Genomic DNA, 5,901 nt, shown 5'->3' on the forward strand with positions numbered 1-5,901 from the left:
AGGAGCCACCTCACTTCCCCTGTCCTCTTCCGCACGAATATTAAGGGAGAGTTGGAAGGTCACCCGCAGCATGACCGCTGACCGTTGGATGCGCCGAAGATGGACGGCAGTGGCGGCGCGGGCCCGGCTATATATCGCGTGCACTCCGGATCGGAAGGCCCACTCCTCACTTGCAAGCCCGGTGTGGCCCTTTCTTCTCCCTGCTGCTTCTTCCTCCTGCCCCCCTTCTCTCCCAAGCAGAGAAATTCTAGCTGGGGCCTCTGCAATTCCCCTTGTTCGTAGCCTCGACCAGGCAAGTGGGCCGGGAATGGAGTCCGGGAGATCGGTGCGTTTCGGCCACCAGGACGTGGCGGCTGGCGGCGTGCACCCAGGTAACGGCGCTCATCAGGTGATCCTGGGCGCGGGCATGACGATGCCCGCCGGCATGGCCTCTCTCCTGGTCGGCCGCCTCGGCATGCAGGCGCCGCGTGGCATGGTTCTGCCCGGAGGAGCCCTGACATCCGCCGGGTACGGCGGCATCATGTCCAGCGCTCTGCGCGCTGCCTGGAGCGGGGCTCAGCAGAAGCAGCCGCAGCAGCCCCAACAAGCGGGCGGCGGCAACGGCGGCTACAGGGCGCACCAGCACAAGGGGCCCTGGACCGAGGCGGAGGACGTGTGAGTGCTCCTGAGTCCTGACTCCTGAGTTGTTCTGATTTGGCTTCTTTTCTTCTTCTTTTTGGTTCTTCGATTCGATGCAAAAAGTGTTTGCTCGTGGCTGATGCTGAACTTGTGCTGCTGCGTGCGTGCTCGCTTGCTCGATCCGTGCTCGCTGGCTTGCAGAATCCTCAGGGAGATGGTGATGAGGCACGGCGACCGGAAGTGGGCGGTGATATCGCAGTCGCTCCCCGGCCGGGTGGGCAAGCAGTGCCGCGAGAGATGGACCAACCACCTGCGCCCGGACCTCAAGGTGCATATTCTTTTCCTAGATCGATCGATCTGTCCTCGTCTCGTTCGATTTCTTGGATGGATAGATCTTGATGCGTGGAAGCTTGAATTCGATCTGTGTGCAATAGTGTGTAGCAGCTGGTTTGGGGGAACGATATCCCCTCGCTCTCCCCCACATGATCCGCGAGGGGAATTTCTTTTGCCTTTAATTTCTACGTATAAATCCTGCTAAATTTTGGTCTAATTCGAAAGTGGGCATTAACTCGGTAAGAAATTAGTGGGAGCTGTACATGTTGCATGTGTTTTTGACTCTGGCCACTAACTGTGGCAATTCTTCATCAAAGCCACGATCGAATTGATTGGAAAAGGACTTTGCCTACCTTCCTGAGGTACTCGATTGGAGCGTGTGGAGAGAATCTTTTAATTTTTTATCTGTGGTTATGCATATGCCAAGTTATTTTGATGTATGGATGTTCTGAGTTCGTGACCACTGCACCGATCGGAAATTCTGATCGATGTTGCAAAGTCGATTAACCTTGTGCTTTATTTCGATCTTTTGAGCTGTCGTATATGCACCGCTGCTTGTTTTGTTCTGTGCATCTGCATACGCTAATACTGATCGATCGGTCTATCTCTGTCGACTTGCAACGATTAACAGAAGAGCGTGTGGACCGAAGAGGACGACATGGCGCTGATCAAGGCGCACAAGCGCTGCGGCAACCACTGGTCGACCATCGCCACTTTCCTCCCGGGGCGCTCGGAGAACGCCGTGAAGAACCACTGGAACGCCACCAAGCGAAGCCTCAAGGCCAAGCGCCGCCTCAAGAAGAAGAACAACGCGCAGCAGGTGCCTCCCGGCCAGTGGTCCATCCTCGAGGAGTACATCCGCAGCGTGTACCCTGACCTCGCCGACGGCGCCGCCCCGACCCCGCCGCCGGAGGAGGATTCCCCTCCGTCGTCCTACAACAACCTTGGGTCGTACTCGTACGGCGGCGAAGGTGATCAGCAGTCCACAATCCTCTGCTGCTGCTGCCGCCGCGCGGCGGCGGCACCGCCCGGCAGCGCCTTCGACCAACTGACTGCGATGGGGCTGTACCTGGGCGCGTCGTCGTCGTCCGCGCCGCCGTCGGCCAACCTGGGCGCGATGAACTCCGACGCCGTGGCGCCGTTCCTGCAGCTGGACCTCAACACCTACTACGGCGCCGCGCCGACAATGCAGCTCATGGCTCCGATGGGGCCGCACATGATGGAGCATGATCACCACCACCACCACCAGGCTGCTGCTTCCTACGCCGCCGCCAACCTGATCACCTACCCCTTCGTCGACAACATGATGTGGCACTCGCCGTTCGCTGCCCACCATGCCAGCTCCACCTACGGCGGCGACGCAGGAGGTGCCGGCCCAGCAATGCAGGAGGTGCCGCCGTTCCGGACGACGTCGACGTCGTTCAGATGGCCTCCAGGGAGTTCCTGACGCCGTCTGAGGACGAGGTCACTCTCGACCTGGCCAGGTTCCATTGAAGCATTGACAGCAGCATCAGCTAGCTCGTCAAAAGGGCGTGCCAGTTTGTTTACTGCCGTTGTCGTTCCTTTGTTGTATATCTTTTCATGTTGTACTAGCATTTTAATTCCCCGGAGAAACCGTTCGTCGTGTAGTTCGCGTTCAATAATCTGGACATCCCATGGATCGGACCATGTTTTGTACTGTTTCAATTCCTAAACTTAATTTAATTTTGCTTCTGTATTAACATTAGACTCTTTGGTTTCGAAATCGATCGGTAGTTTTTGTTTCTTCCCTGCGCAGATCGATCGACCCTCATTTTTCTGGCAATCGCCATGATCGAGAGCTCGGCAGCTTGCACGATTGAAGAGCTAGCGAGGACGCCGCAGGCGCAGGCATCAGTCAACTCTAGTCGTCGTCATCCTGCATGCAGGCATGCACAGTGCCATGCATGGTTCAGGCGGGGTTAGAGATAGCGTCCGGCGGTCCGGCCGGTGTCCTTTGTTTTGTGGCGCGGGCGGGCGGCCGGCACGCATGCTATCTGCAAGATCGAGAGATCGACGTCCATCCTTGGCAGGCCGCAGGCAGGGTCGAATTCGTTCGATGCTGCTGATTATGTTCAGTAGAAACTCCATTAATGGCGTGTAGTGGTGTGGTGGAGTCATTTACGTGCCTGCCAAAACATCCATCCTTTGCATATTTGCATCCACGTCCAAGAAAGCCTCGGTATTTGGATCTTCTACCCAGCGCTCGATCTCTCTCGTGAGTCATGGTAGTACCGTGTGCTCTTCCCATTGCTATTTGTTAGGCTTTTTACATTGTTTCTGGTCGCTTTTACGTTTTATCGCCCTGAATTTAGGGGCCTCTTTCTGCATGTTAGAAAGCAGCCTTTTATACGGCCTTTTATACGTGAAGACGAGCCTAGATCGAATGCTGCGCTGTATTCTGGTAGTCTACTTGTTTTCGCTTGTCTTACAAGCGTGTCCTACACATCCACCTTTTCATTTCACGAGTTTGGAGGGGGTAGGACGTGTCTCAGCTTCTCCAAAGGGCCAAGGCTCCTAGTGAAACATGTTCAGCGTGGCATTGGCGTGACGGTTTATATGCCAATAAATCATGCCAAAATAAGATCACTACTTGGAGGTCGTGGTCAGTAATTAGACATTTTAGTGAGAGCAAGTGTGGGCAAGGGCACAGTTGTCTTCTTGTTAATTATAAATATTTTTTTTTGCTCTCTCAACGAAAACGAGTAAAACATGAGATCGAGGATGGATTGGCATCACAAATCACTAGCATCGAACAATCAATCATGACAGCTAATTCTCTACCGGGAGAAACTTTTCCTTTTTTTGCCTCTCATGGATGGCCTTTCGCTTTTAGGGTCACGTTTTTGAACCTTCATGTCTGTGAGCCTTGTGAACGTGAGAGTGAGTGTGAATCTTCTTTTGTAATAAGCATTGTCCGATTCCTCATTTGTAAGGATGAAGCCGGATTTTATCGCCCTGAATTTAGGGCCTTTCTGCATGTTAGAAAGCAGACTTTTATACGAGAAGACGAGCTATGGATGCTGTTGTATTCTGGTTGTCTACTTGTTTTCACTTGTCTTACAAGCGTGTCCTACACAGTACACATCCACCTTTTCATTTAACGAGTTCAGAGGGGGTAGGACGTGTTTCGGCTTCTCAAAGGGCCAAGGCTCCTAGTGAAACATGTTCAATGTGGCCTTAGCGTGACGGTTTATATGCCAATAAATTATGCCAAAATAAGGTCACTACTTGGGGGCCGTGGTCAGTAATTAGACATTTTAGTGAGAGCCAGTGTGGACAAGGGCACAATTGTCTTCTTGTTAATTATAAAAATATTTTTTGCTCTCTCAGCGAAAACGAGTAAAGCATGAGATCGAGGACGGATTGGCACCACAAATCACTAGCGCCGAACAATTAGTGATGACAGCTAATTCTCTACCGGGAGAAACTTGCCTTTTTTGCCTCTCATGGATGGCCTTTTGCATTTATTAGGATCACGTTTTTGAATTTTCATGTGTTGTGAACCTTTGTGAACGTTAGAGTGAGTGTGAATCTTCTTTTGTGATAAGCATTGTCTGATTCCTCATTTGTAAGGATGAAGTCAGATTTTGTCGCCCTAAATTTAGGGCCTTTCTTCATGTTAGAAAGCAGCTTTTTACACAAGAAGATGAGCCTAGGATGCTGCTGTATTCTGGTTGTCTACTTGTTTTCGCTTGTCTTACATGCGTGCCCTACATAGTACACATCCACCTTTTCATATCACGAGTTCGGAGGGGGTAGGACGTGTCTCGGCTTCTCCTATGGGCCAAGGCTCCTAGTGAAACATGTTCAGCGTGGCCTTAGCGTGATGGTTTATATGCCAATAAATCATGCCAAAATAAGATCACTACTTGGGGGTCGTGGTCAGTAATTATACATTTTAGTGAGAGCCACTATGCGCAGTGGCACAATTGTCTTCTTATTAATTATAATGATTTTTTTGCTCTCTCAGCGCAAACAAGTAAGGCATGAGATCGAGGACGGATTGGCATCACAAATCACTAGTGCCGAACAATTAGTGATGACAGCTAATTCTCTACTGGGAGAAACTTGCCTTTTTTGCCTCTCATGGATGGTCTTTCCCTTTTATGTGTGAGCCTCGTGAACGGTAGAGTATGAATCTTCTTTTGTACCGATTCCTCATCTGTGAGGATGAAGACAAATATTCTTTTTCATTGTCTAAAAAATAGGTGATGCCTTTTTTATGAATTGGCCCTGGATTAAGAGTACTCCAAGTTCATCTCAAAATGATATTTCCATCTACACATAGCAATAGTGTCCCATTTATCTAAGATGATGTTGTTCCCATGACACAAAGATAACTAGTGCAAAGTTGTTCAATTTCAAGTCCAAAGTTTTGGATGGGCGCGCAAAATAGCTAGTAGAAGTTTCTGACATGTCAGTAGAGAGTTTCAATTTTTGAAATAGGAAACTAAATAACTTGCTAATGGGAAGTATGAAAGTTAAATGAAAAATATACAGGTGTAGGAAGAGTAAGAAGGACCATGCGTTGTTTCCATCCTTAGAGGACATTTTGTGCCCTCTGTTCTCGACACGTGTGTGCCATATTGAAGGCGCTCTTCTTAATCGCCATCAATAGCAATAGACCTAGAAAGCATATATGGAATAAGAAACTACACAAGTACACATTGCGATGCCAAAAGAAGAGAGAGAAAGAATCAGGTCGTCACTCCACAGAAATTGGCTCATGAGATACCAAAGCCATAAAAAATTAGGAGTAAAAGAAGTGCTTATATAGGTTCCAACTAAACAAAGAAAAACTAAATGTTCCACCTCTGAAAAAGCTTAAACTCCGAAGTCAAGTTTCGAGTGTAAAGATGGCACCTTATGAAAAGGTAGTGGCATCCAGAAGGGTCAACGATGTTCAAGATGTCGAGCAAGAAGACAATG

General features: G+C 49.7%; 1 pseudogene; it reads left to right on the plus strand.

Moving 5' to 3' along the window:
* The first annotated feature begins 307 nt into the window (after nucleotides 1–307).
* On the plus strand, nucleotides 308–2,445 carry LOC136471082 (transcription factor MYB73-like; annotated as a pseudogene).
* The last annotated feature ends 3,456 nt before the right edge of the window (nucleotides 2,446–5,901 follow it).

Source organism: Miscanthus floridulus, chromosome 1 (genome assembly GCF_019320115.1).
Source record: "Miscanthus floridulus cultivar M001 chromosome 1, ASM1932011v1, whole genome shotgun sequence".
NCBI classification, from domain to species: domain Eukaryota; kingdom Viridiplantae; phylum Streptophyta; class Magnoliopsida; order Poales; family Poaceae; genus Miscanthus; species Miscanthus floridulus.